Source organism: Cherax quadricarinatus, chromosome 3 (assembly GCF_038502225.1).
Source record: "Cherax quadricarinatus isolate ZL_2023a chromosome 3, ASM3850222v1, whole genome shotgun sequence".
NCBI classification, from domain to species: domain Eukaryota; kingdom Metazoa; phylum Arthropoda; class Malacostraca; order Decapoda; family Parastacidae; genus Cherax; species Cherax quadricarinatus.
In genome coordinates, this window is record NC_091294.1 from 62,243,184 (window position 1) to 62,257,590 (window position 14,407).

The following is a 14,407-nucleotide window of genomic DNA, read 5'->3' on the forward strand; positions in this document are numbered from 1 at the left end:
CCTCTTTGATTCCTGCAGTGATGGGGCAGAGGGACACAGTTATCCGTTCTTGGGACTCTCTGACCGCGGGTTCAATCCCGGCCGGGGTATGGTTTGGTTCTTGAGTAGTTGCGCACTGCCTTGATAACTGATGTGGTTAGCAGTTTGTCTCATCTTTCAGGAACTGAGAGTACATATATATATATATATATATATATACTTGTAACCACTAACAAGTGGTATTTAATCAATAACAACACTGCGACTAGCCGAAGATTCGAACCAATGTTGTTTTATCCTGCCTCATGGTGAGCGAAAATTCAATGATGCTCTAACCCATGAGACCATGCAATCCTACTAGAATCACGCACCCTTGCAGAGCTAGGTGTTGAAGCGCGATCCGAGGACGTTTGTTGGTGTGATTATGTCCGCTTGGAGATTTAAAGTGTCCTCGATGGATGACAGTGTCATGCAAATTCTGGTATCATAAATAATGAAAGACAACAAGCTGGAAAAGGATGAAGAAAAGGATGGTAGTGAGTACTGTACCTTATGGAACAGAGCTTTTCACTGTAACTGCTTCTAACTACTTCTACTAATAATAATACTATTAATAATAATAATAATATCTTTATTTACTACAAGTGCATGAACAAGGTATACAGGTCTAGCTGACACCAGTGACATATTACTATATAGAAAGTCGCTTGTGCAGAGCATTTCGGGTAAATTAGGTCAGTTTTGTCCCAGGATGCGACCCACACCAGTCGACTAACACCCAGGTACCCATTTTACTGATGGGTGAACATAGACAACCGGCGTATTACCTGGAAAGGGTTTCGGGGTCAATGCCACCGCGGCCCGGTCTGTTTCCAGGCCTCATTGTGGATCAGGGTCTAATCAACCAGGTTATTAATGTTGGCTGCACGGAACCCGACGTACGAACCATAGCTTGGCTGGTCAGGTACTGACTTTAGGTGCTTGTCCAGCTTCTTGAAGACAACCAGGGGTCCATTGGTAAGGAAACACGTTCATTGCTTCCACCCCTTCGTCGGGAATCGAACCCGGACCCTCACCGTGTGAAGCAAGAGCATTTGCCACCAGGCCATAGGGCACCGTGGCCATACTCTGTTTATTATTACCCTTTTCTGTTTGTTAGGAATAATAGATCCAGCTACCAACTTTTCCTGTTATTCCTCTATCATGCATTTTGTGTGCTATTCCACCATGATCGCACATGTCGTAGGCTTTGCAAAGTTATTACATACTACATCTGCATTTTGATTGTTCTCCAGTACATCGAAGACCATATCATAGTGATCCAGTGGCTGTGAGAGGCAGGAGTGACCTGCTGTAAACCCATGCTTCACTTGGTTGTGCAGTTTTTGGGCATCCAAGTGGATGGCAACTTTGCTTCTTAGAACCCTTTCCCTTTCTTAACGGTGTTCTGTAGCTTGATTGCTAGCACACTCAGCTCACACACTGAGGTCTGGAGTTCGAATATCCGGTAAGGCTGGAAAATATTATGGATATGTTTCCATAAGACATCTGCTGTGTAAAATGGGTATGTGGGTGTGGGTCACATCCTGGGACAAAACTGACATAATTTGACCAAAATGCCCAACATAACAAGCGACTTTCTATATAGTAGTATGTCATTAATGTCAGCTAGGCCTGTGTTGAAAATACTGTATATTTTCCAAAAATACAGTGTATTTTGTATGTAAATTGATGGAATATATTGTAGGTAATAAAAATTAATTTGTAAATAAATAAAGAACCAGCGATGGGTGAGCGTCGCTGGGGAAGAGTCGCCATGTTTTGAATTGAGCGAGACAAATGTTAGTGAAGATCAGAAGAATTTTCGTCACTCTAGCGGTTATATTGGGCTTAAAACCTTTCAAATAGGAGCCGAAATTGTTGGATTTGCAGTCCTGCATAATGTGAGCATTAAGCAGATAGACAGGACAGCTTTGGAACCCCAGCTAAGTTGTCTATTTATGTTGAAATTCTGGCCAGTATTTTCATCATAATTTTAGGCAGGGGTTTTTGTGTATGACACGCCGTAATCTCCAGTCTAATTGGTGAGTCTTATTATTATAAATTCTCCTTCAATGTATATTTATTCACATTTTAAATTTAATAAACAGTCCACATATTTATATTAATGTTTTTACCAGAATTCCTGGTGATGTATATTTCATTTGAAATTAATATAGGTCCAGAGTGACTTGTGGAGAGATAGATTATAGTAGGTATCGAAGGGGGACATTTTTTGCGACCTAGGTGTCCTAAAATTCCTACATGTCTCTGTAACTTTGATAAAGAATAATTATCTTTGTTACCATTTACTGGTATGTATCTAATGAGATTCATCCAAGTAAATTTAATTTTCCACAATAGTAGCCCGTTGGTCCTTGATCGAACTGGATGTAATTAGTGGTCCTGTTGGTCCTTGATCGAACTGGATGTAATTAGTGGTCCCGTTGGTCCTTGATCGAACTGGATGTAATTAGTGGTCATTAACTCTTAAACGGTCCAAACAGATCGACGTTCAAATTCGTAGTGCAACAAAATTAGATCTACTTTTTTAACATATTTTCAAATGTAACAAAAAAAAAAGTAGATAAAAGTTGTTTTTTACACGTTTTCAAATGTAAAACAAAAAAGAAGATCTACATTTGTTTACATACTTTCAGATGTTGAAAAAACGTATATATATGTTTGGACCATTTTAGGCTTAATTAGTGAATTTATTACTTACTAATTATATGTGAAATGACAGAAGGAACATAAGGACATAAAAACATAAGAAAAAAGAACACTGCAACAGGCCTACTGACCCATGCAGAGCAGGTCCATGTCTCCCCCCAGATTAGACCAATGACCCCCCTGGATTATCACAATGACCAACCCACTCTGGTCACCTCCACTCAAGTATGAAGCATTGCACCAGGTCCAGCAGCACAAGCTAGTCAGGTCCAACTCACACCCACCCACACCCACTCATGTATTTATCTAACCTATTTTTAAAACCACACAATGTTTTAGCCTGAATAACTGAATTCAGGAGTTTGTTCCACTCATCCACAACTCTATTACCAAACCAGTGTTTTCCTATATCCTTCCTAAATCTGAATTTTTCCAACTTGAAACCATTGCTGCGAGTCCTGTCTAGGCTGGAAATTTTCAGCACGCTATTTACATCCCCTTTATTTATTCCTATTTTTCATTTATACACCTCGATCATATCTCCCCTAATTCTACGCCTTTCGAGAGAGCGCAGATTCAGGGCCCTCAGTTTATCCTCATAGGGAAGATTTCTGATACATGGGATCATCTTTGTCATCCTCCTCTGTACGTTTTCCAGAGCATTTATATCCATTCTGTAATACTGTGACCAGAACTGAGCAGCATAGTCTAAATGAGGCCTAACCAAGGATATATAGAGTTGAAGAACAACCTGAGGACTTCTATTATTTACACTTCTAGATATGAAGCCAAGAATTCTGTTAGCTTTATTGCGAACACTAATGCACTGTTGTCTTGGTTTTAGATTACTGCTAACCAGAACTCCTAAATCCTTTTTGCAATCAGTAGTATTGAGATCAACATTATTTAGTTTATATGTGGCATGGTTATTTAACTGTCCAACTTTTAGAACTTTGCATTTGTCAATATTAAACTGCATCTGCCACTTCTCTGACCATTGCATCAGTCTATTCAAATCATCCTGGAGTGCTCTAGTGTCCTCATTAGAATGAATTGGACGGCCTAGTTTGGTGTCATCAACAAATTTGCTTATGTCACTATTTATTCCCTCATCTATGTCGTTTATGTAAATTGTGAACAACAACAGGCCGAATACTGACCCTGAGGAACACCACTTGTGACGTGCCCCAATTCTGATTTCTCCCCATTTATGCAAACTCTCTGCTGTCTATTTGTCAGCCATGCCTCTACCCAGGAAAATTTTTTTCCTCCTATTCCGTGTGCCTTAAGTTTCCTCAATAGCCTCTGGTGTGGAACTCTATCGAAAGCCTTACTGAAGTCCATATACACAAAATCATATTCATTACGATGATCTACCTCCTCAAACACCTTAGTGAAAAAAGTTTGTAAATTCATAAGACAGGAAAGCCTCTTTGTGAAACCGTGTTGAGATTCATTAATCAATCTGTGCCTGTCAAGATGGCTACGAATTGCTTCAGCAATTATTGATTCCTTAAATTTTCCCACTTCAGTGGTAAGGGGGCTGTATCACAATTTTTCCGCGCACTGTCATGAATTATCGAAAAATTATGGAAATTGAATTATTCATACCGACAAAAATTGCTTAACTCTTTGGCAACACAATGGTACCAGAGTGAATGTTCTACGACGTTTCTACAAGAAATTACAGCCATTTATATCAGGTATGGTGACGGCGATGTGGGCAGCGCGTCTGCTCACAGCCCATGTATTTTTTGGAATTTGTTCCTTGTTTTTATCTCTTTTTCTTGCATTATTCTTTCTAATATAATTGACTATTTGACATCATAAAACAGTAGGCGGGAATTATCCGTAGACTTAGAGCCTCCCCGGCCTACCTCCGCTCCCGAGAGTGTGAGGAGAAATCACTTCATTATTACGGTTATATCAGCTTATATATAAATTCTTCGGCTTATTTATCTATCAGAATTGATCTAATATGATATAATAAACACTATAAATAGCATACAAACAAGTTATATACTCTAGACTGAATAATATAAGCCATAATATAGCGAGAGTCCACCAGCAATATTTCCATATAAATGAGTTACTGCTTGTCTTCATGTCGTATTCTTTGGTCGTATGATAGAAAACGGTATTTTGAAGAGGATAACTGCACTAGAACATCAGTTTACAAAGAAATGCACCCAAACAATTAACAATTATTCATTTTTGGAAATATTCCAAATACTTTGGGAGTTATGTGGGAGCAAAGGGCAGATTTTTTGCAACATTCCAAGAACTAACAAACTTTATTTTTTTGTGAAGTAAAGATACGTTATTTAGAGGAAATGGAACAATTGTAAATTCGTATAAGCATTGTTCTCTCGGCACCAAGTGTCCAAACAACCTTAAGATAAGATTTCGTTCGGATTTTTAACCCCGGGGGGTTAGCCACCCAGGATAACCCAAGAAAGTCAGTGCGTCATCGAGGACTGTCTAACTTATTTCCATTGGGGTCCTTAATCTTGTCCCCCAGGATGCGACCCACACCAGTCGACTAACACCCAGGTACCTATTTGCTGCTAGATGAACAGGACAATAGGTGTAAGGAAACGTGTCGAAATGTTTCCACCCGTCGGGAATCGAACCCGGGCCCTCCGTGTGTGAAGCGGGAGCTTTAGCCACCAGGCCACCGGGCCACCTTACGTCGTCCCATATAGGCCTAGCACCGTACCAAAGGGCATTTTTAGTAAATCAGTCTTTTCTCAGTTGTTGTTTGAGGTATATTTTTGATAAATATTTTTTAAAAAGAGTGAAAACACTTTGTCTTGTGCACCAAAACTGGAGGAAATCGGACGGTAAACAAAGGTGCTACATTTTTTTGCCCTACAGCCCCTTAAGTCTTATTGGTCTATAGTTCGAAGCCAAGGACCTGTCACCTGTCTTGTAAAAAGGTATTACATTTGCCATTTTCCAGTTATCAGGCACTATGCCAGTTTGTAGCGATATGTTAAAAAGATTAGCCAAAGGTATGCTAAGTTCGTCTTTACATTCCTTTAACACCCTTGCAAACAGTTCATCAGAGCCTGCGGATTAGTTAGGTTTTAGTTTCTCATTTGTCTGAGGACCATGTCACTAGTTACCACAATTGTACATAGTTTATTATCATCCTGTCCTACATAATCTATTATTTCAGGAATATCGCTAGTATTTACCTGGGTGAAAACTGAGACGAAGTAGGTATTGAGAATTTCACACATATCCTTATCACTGTCAGTGATTTGACCAGAGTTACTCTTACGTGGGCCTATCTTGTTCTTAATCTTACTTCTGTATACCTGAAAGAACCCTTTTGGGTTAGTCTTTGAATCCATTGTGACCATAGCCTCATAATCCCTTTTTGCTTTTCTTATTTCTTTCTTTATTTCTCTCTTTAATTGAATATATTGATTTCTTAACTGCCCATCCCCTCTTTTGATACGCCTATATATGCCTCTCTTTTGACCAATGAGATGTTTTAATCTATTGTTCATCCATTTTGGATCATTTTTGTTAGATCTAATTTCCCTATTCAGAACAAATTTACTTAATGTGTAGTGGATATAATTATTACAACACCAATTTTGATAAGCTCAAGGTTAGCTTGGATTCATATTAATGCATTTAAAATTTATATTATAATTTCCTTACGTGTGTAATTGCTAAGCTCAAGTGTAGCTAGGATTCATCTAATACATTTAAAATTTATATAATTTCCTTACATGTGTAATTGCTAAGCTCAAGTGTAGATAAGATTTATTCAAAGGTAAGTTGTAATATTTACCTTTACAAAGTGCATAATTAAGTAAATAATCAGTCGACTAACACCCAGGTACCTATTTGCTGCTAGGTGAACAGGACAACAGGTGTAAGGAAACGTGTCGAATGTTTCCACCCGCCGGGAATCGAACCCGGGCCCTCCGTGTGTGAAGCGGGAGCTTTAGCCACCAGGCCACCAGGTCACCATAATGTTGACAATCCTGACACAACAGTGGCTAATGTAAATATTGCTGCTAATGTTAATAATGATGGTTTTGCTGAAGTAGCCTTACCTGTGTTGCAGGTAAGAATTTATGATGAAAGACACAAATCAAAAAATGTAACTGCATTATTGGACCAGGGATCACAACATACTTTCATTAAACGTAAATGTCTTAACGGGATGAAAGTACAAATGGGAGATCCTACAACTCTAAAATTATCCCGTTTTCTATCAGATAAAAGGGCTCAATTGTATGACACTGTTTATGTAACTGTCAGTTTCGGCAATGAGGAAAAACGTATTAATGCAGTAAAAGTATATAGGGTCCCAGAGAAAATATCTACAGTAGGGCTTAGTAAAGCTACAGAAAGGCTTTCACATAATGTAAATTTAGCACCTTCTGGTGTAAATGATGATTCTGTAGGCCCAATAAATATTTTGGTAGGTAGTGACTATTATGCCTCCTTTGTAAAGGGTATGGTAAAGAAATGTGGTGTCACCCTTTTAAAGACTGCAGAAGGCCATGTAATGTATGATAGGATTCCTAGTAATAATAATGCATGACTAGAGGAAACTATAAATACTATCACTGTGTGTCTTACTCTTGAAATCGTGCCCCAATATAATTCTTCCATAAAGGATGGTGTTGAGCCAGTGCATAAATTGTGGGAATTGGACAGCATTCGAATAAATGTAAATGAAGAAAGTCCAGACGATTCTTTTACTTAGGAACAATACCTGAGAGATGTAAAATCTGAATCTGGACAACACTGGGTACGACTTCCGTGGAGACTGAACCATCCAGAATTGCCCACTAATTACAGAATGGTATATGCACAATTAAAGGCTCAGCTCCACGAACTGAGTAAGACACCAGAATTGTTGACTGCCTATAATGATATAATTATGGAACAATTAATTAATAAATTAATAGAAGAGGTACCTCATGAGCAAGCCAAAATTTATGGTCACTATTTGCCACATCACAGAGTGAAGAAGGATTCTAAGACCACTCCTCTGAGGAATGTGTTCATTTGTAGTGCCAGGACTAACAAAAATGTACCTAGTTTAAATGGCTGCTTGATGACAGGTCTATTGTTGATAGAAAAATTAGGAGATATCTTATTAAATTTAAGGGTGAAGAATTATGCCTTTATGGCTGACATAAGTAAAGCTTTCCTAAGAGTGGATTGACAAGAGGCTGACCGGGATTGTACCCACTTTTTATGGCCTGAGAATCCTAGTAACCCACTTAGCCCTCTGAAAACCTTTCGCTTTTGGAGCATATTATTTGGTGCTACATCCAGTCCGTTCCTACTTCAAGCAACGATAAATGCACATCTTAAATGTATGGGAAGTCCCTTGAGTAAAGTAATGATCAAACAATTTTATGTGGACAATTTCCTAGGTGTGACGTCTATTGAAGAGGAACTGTTAATGACTTATGGAGAGGCTAATAAAATAATACAAAGTGCAAATATGCCTCTGAGAGAATGGAATAGTAATTCGTCCAAATTAAAGGACAAAATAAGTAAAGATTACCCTGGAGATGAAGTGCCAAAATATAGTAATGTATTGGGATTAACTTGGGATACTGAGAGAGATTTGTTAATGTTAAAACCTAATAATTACAGTATGTCCAATAAATTAACTAAGAGAGTTTTGCTTGCTAAAGTTTCCAAATGTTTTGATCCACTAGGCTTAGTGTCACCCCTTACTATAAGAGGGAAATTATTAATACAAGAAGCATGGAAGCTTAAATGTGCTTGGGATGAAACTCTACTTGAAGAATTCATTAACAGGTGGGATGAATTAATTGGTGATTATGAGAAAATTCCAATGTTGGAGTTCCCATGCAAAGTGGTCAATCCAGATGGGAAAAATATACTCCACATTTTTTGTGATGCTTCAAAATTGGCATATGGAGCAGTTGCTTACCTTCAATGTAATAGTGTTATTTCTCTTGTTATGTCTAAGGCTAAAGTGTCTCCAATTAAATCATGTACCTTGCCTCAGTTGGAATTAACAGCCATTTACATAGGTGTCAAATTATGCAGTTATATAAGAAATAAGTTGCAGGAGATAAATATTAGTGACACTGTAATTTGGTCTGATAATGAGGTATCCTTACAATGGATTTGTAATGGAAACAATAAAATTGTGTACGTACAAAACAAGAGTCGCTGAAATTAATAAGATGCAAGAGAAGTATAATAGTTTGGGTCAGCACATGTTAACATTTAATCATATACCTGGTGAGGAGAATCCAGCTGATTTCTCGTCTCGAGGTTTACCCCAATGAAAATAAGCCACTCTGTCTGATTTTTTTGGGTTATCCTAGGTTCTCTACACATACGCTGCTATGTATGATAATTCTATGTAACTGTATTTGTGTATACCTGAATAAACTTTCTTACTTACTTACTTACCTTATGCTAAATTCGTAAATGCTGTATCATGGTTTAAAGAACCGAGCTGGTTGGTAAATAAAGCTAATTGGCCTGTACAAAAGGAGTATATTTCTCCTGTTCAAATTACTGTGACCACCGCTCCAATAGTTTGTCCTCCCTTAGCCATTGATATAAATTGGTATTCTTCTTTACCAAAACTAATCAATGTAACTAAGTTGGTGTTTAAATTTCTAAACAAAATGAATGTCTCATATAAGTTTTCACATCCTCTTGAATATTGGATACAGAGGGTACAAGAACAAATCTATGGAAATGAGATTAAATTGATGATGGAAAGAAAAATTGTGAAAGGTTCCATAATAGAGAAATTGAGGCTGTATTTAGAGAACAATGTAATTAGGTGCAGAGGTAGGTTACAAAATGCTGAATTGGGTGATTATGCTAAACACTCTATCTTACTTCCCAAAACTCATCATTTAACAAATTTAATTGTTTTAAATGCCCATAAAAATGTAACGCATGGTGGAGTACAAGATACCTTAAATTGTATTAGGGAAACTTTCTGGATTCCACAAGGATGGCAAAGTGTAAAAAGGGTGATTAAATCTTGTGTAATATATCACCGGGTGGATGCCAGATCCTATATATTCCCAGATCCTCCACCATTGCCAAAGGAGCATGTACAATTAGTGAAACCATTTGATGTAACAGGTGTAGAATAGTGGTACTTAAGATGGTGTTCCACTGAAAGTGTATGTATGCTTGTTCACTTTTACTACTCCTAGGGCAGTTCATTTAGAAATGGCTCAGGACTTGTCTGCAGAACAGTTTATACAGCTGTTTCGAAAATTTGCAGCTAGGAGATCCTGTCCGAGATTGATGATTTCTGAAAATGCCACTAATTTTGTAGCGGGTGCTCAACACTTGATAGAATTAAACAAGAGTAACAATGTTCAATCTCTGTTAACCCAACGAGGGTATACCTGGAAATTTATTACTCCTAGAGCCCCTTGGCAGAGGGGGTTGTATGAAAGACTGATAGGCACAGTGAAGAGGTGTCTCTGTAAAGTACTACACCGGAAGAGAATTGATTTGGAGGAATTTCGTGCAGTGTTGGTGAACGCGGAGAACAGGATAAATAATAGGCCTCTCTTGTACATTAGTAATACACCTGATGCAGATGTATTAACACCTTCTCACCTAATATATGGAAGGAAATTGGAAGCTGCCCCTGTCTATAGAGATAATCCTGAAGAAAGTGATGAAGATTACAATGATGCGGCAGTGTTGTGTGATAAATTTAAAATGTTAAATAAAGTAATTTTAATTGATCATTGGTGAGGGACACTCACCCAGCGATGGGTGAGCGTCGCTGGGGAAGAGTCATCATGTTTTGAATTGACCGAGACAAACATTAGTGAAAATCAGAAGAATTTTCGTCGCTCTAGGGGTTATATTGGGCTTAAAACCTCTCAAATAGGAGCCAAAATTGTTGGATATGCAGTCCTGCATAACGTGAGCATTAAGCAGATAGACAGGACAGCTTTGGAACTCCAGCTAAGAAGGCTGTATAGCAATTAAATGTTGTTTGTTTGTTTTCCATTCGATTTTCTCCAGTTTTGGTGCACAAGACAAAGTGTTTTCACTCTTTCTTGAAAATATTTATCAAAAATATATACCTCAAACAACAACTGAGAAAAGACTGAAAAAGGACTGATTTACTGAAAATGCCCTTTGGCACGATGGTAGGCCTATATGGGACGACATAAGGTTGTTTGGACACTTGGTGCCGAGAGATCAATGCTTATACGAATTTGTAATTATTACCTTTCCTCTAAATAACTTATCTTTATTTCACAAAAAAAATAAAGTTTGTTAGTTCTTGGAATGTTGCAAAAAATCTGCCCTTTACTCCCACATAACTTCCAAAGTATTTGGAATATTTCCAAAAATGAATAATAGAGAAATCATTATTCTACAATTTCTGTGAATATTATTACATTTAATTAAGTAATAAAGGCAGACTATGTACTGTAAAGTGAATAAGTTACTTCCAAGATATTGGCCTGGAGTGCGGCCGGCCCACAATCTCAAAAAAAAAAAAAAAAAAAAATCACGAAAATCGCGTTTGTTTGGGTGTGTTTCTTAGTAAACTGATGTTCTAGTGCAGTTATCCTCTTCAAAACATTGTTTTCTCTTACTCAGAGACCAAAGAATACGACATGGAAACGAGCATTAACTAATGTATATCAAAAAATTCCTAGTGGTCTCTAGCCAAATAATGGCATATTTTGTTCAGTCTAGAATATATAATATGTTTGTATGTTATTTATAGTATTTATTATATCATATTATTATATTAGAAAGAATAATGCAAGAAAAAGAGATAAAAACAAGGAAAAAATTCCAAAAAATATATGGGCTGTGAGCAGACTTGCTACCCACATCGCCGTCACCATACCTGATATAAATTACTATAATTTCTTGTAGAAACGTAGTAGAACATTCATTCTGGTACCATTGTGTTGCCAAAGAGTTAAGCTCGATATAAATAACTCAATTTCCATAACTTTTCAATTTTTTTTGAGAGCATGCGGAAAATTGACTGACTGCCTCCTAAGTTGTCTATTTATGTTGAAATTCTGGAGAGTATTTTCTTCATAATTTTAGGCAGGGGGTTTTGCGTATGACACGCCGTAATCTCCAGACTAATTGGTGAGTCTTATTATTATAAATTCTCCTTCAATGTATATGTATTCACATTTTAAATTTAATATACAGTCCACATATTTATATCAATATTTTTTATCAGAATTCCTGGTAATGTATATTTCATTTGAAATTAATATAGGTCCAGAGTGACTTGTGGAGAGATAGATTATCGTAGGTATCAAAGGAGGACATTTTTTGCGACCTAGGTGTCCTAAAATTTCTACATGTCTCTGTAACTTTGATAAAGAATAATTATCTTTGTTACCATTTACTGGTATGTATCTAATGAGATTCGTCCAAGTAAATTTAATTTTCCACAGCCTGTATACCTTGTACTTGTAGAAATAAAGATGTATTATTATTAATTTTTAATTATTATTATTATTATTATTATTATTATTATTATTATTATTATTATTATTATTATTAAGTGAGACGTTAGTTTGCCATAGTGTGTATAGTGTGGCAGTTTTATTAATCAAAATGAATTCCGTGCAATAATAAAAAAAATCTCTTGATCAGAAATATATCACAGCACTTGACCTTATATTCTCATCTTAGGATAAACCAACGTAAAAAAATTTCATGTGCCTATACCATGTGTGTGCCCTGAAAACCATTCATAAAGATTTGTATTTGTATGTTATATAAAACAAACTTACATAATACTTTCTTAAAAGCTGGCCAATCTTGCTAGAGAAAATTTTAACCTGCGTAGGTTTCAATTTCCTTTTTTTTTTTTTTTTTTTTTAGGAGATGGGAGAAGAAATTGGTAAATTGAATCACTGATTTTCATGCAATATTTCCTGAGTGGCACAGCCAACAAGCTTCAGCCTTCCTTGCTCATAACACGATGATACAACTTCTGAGCGGCTTCAAGGTTAATGTGCTGGTGTATTATACAGTAGTGGTCTCTGAAAAGTTTGAATTCAAGTCGAACACATAAGTAGGCTGTAGCCAGCATGGCGCCAGCCCCAAAAATATTAGAAAAAGTCGAAAAATTAGTTAGCTCTATTATAAAATATTTCAGCAACTGGCAACATTTTGATGTAAGTTTATTCAGGTACACATAAATATAGTTATATAAATTATCATACATATCAGCATATTTCTAGGCTACCCGGGGTAACTCAAAAAAGTCAGACAAAAAGACTTATTTCCATTGGTTACTTTGTAATATTTTATTATTTACATCTTAAGAGTTAAAAAATGCTAATTAACTCAACTATGTACAAAACAGTTACAATACAAGGATATATACTAGGAATAAGGTGCACTGAGTTATTTACATTAACGTTAAAGAGAGGATTAGATCACCAGAGCCAGCTTTAGGAGGTGCAGGGTCCAATTTGGAAAAATTTTGGTGGGTCTCATGTATGGAGAGCAATCAGACTGTACTTAAAAAATGCATGCGAGTTAATAGATCAAACAGATGTAAGCTACATTTTTATTTATTTATTTATTTATTTATTTGAACATGATACAGTGAAGTACAAAAGAATACAGTTAAAGTGCAGCATGCCAAAGCCACTTGAATGCAGAGCATTATGGGCAGGCTTAAAATTAACTTAAGATTAACTAAGCAATGATATATTCAGTGGTACAAAAGCTATTGTAAAACAGATAACAATTTAGTACAGGAGAGTATTACAAAGACAGGTCATATGGTCATTACTGTGTTGCTGTGTAATCAGTAGAATGGAGTATTATATTAGGTAATGAAGTTAAATAGTAACAAAGTTTGATTGGGTCACAGGTTGACATTTATGAGATACAATAATGAGATACATATATGAGATACAATTTATGAGATATAATTATTCAGTATTTATTTAGTTGTGGGTGAGTAAGTGATTTTTGAGGAGAGACTTGAATTTATAAACAGTGTTTCTTTTATATTCACACGTAATGAATTCCAGATTTTAGGGCCTTTTATGTGCATTGAGTTTTTGCATAGCGTGAGATGGACACGAGGAACATCAAAGAGTGATCTGTGCCTTGTGTTATGGTCATGTGTTCTGTTGAGGTTGGTAAGGAGATGTTTGAGGGGAGGGTTTATGTCAGAGTTAAGTGTTCTATGTATGTAGTAGGTGCAGTAAGATAAGATAAGATTTCGTTCGGATTTTTAACCCCGGAGGGTTAGCCACCCAGGATAACCCAAGAAAGTCAATGCGTCATCAAGGAGTCTAACTTATTTCCATTGGGGTCCTTAATCTTGTCACCCAGGATGTGACCCACACCAGTCTACTAACACCCAGGTACCTATTTGCTGCTAGGTGAACAGGACAACAGGTGTAAGGAAACGTGCCAAAATGTTTCCACCCGCCGGGAATCGAACACGGGCCCTCCGTGTGTGAAGCAGGAGCTTTAGCCACCAGGCCACCGGGCTTAGAGTTTTGAATATTGGTGGAGTGTGCTGTCTGTAGTGGGAATTTGTTATCATTCTGACTGCAGCCTTTTGTTGGGTGATTAGTGGTCTGAGATGGTTTATTGCATAGATGTAAGTCTACAAGTAACAAAATTTGTATATCACCCCTCAAAAGTATATAGTCACAATACCATTTGTTTAGTGACTGTGAAATAATTT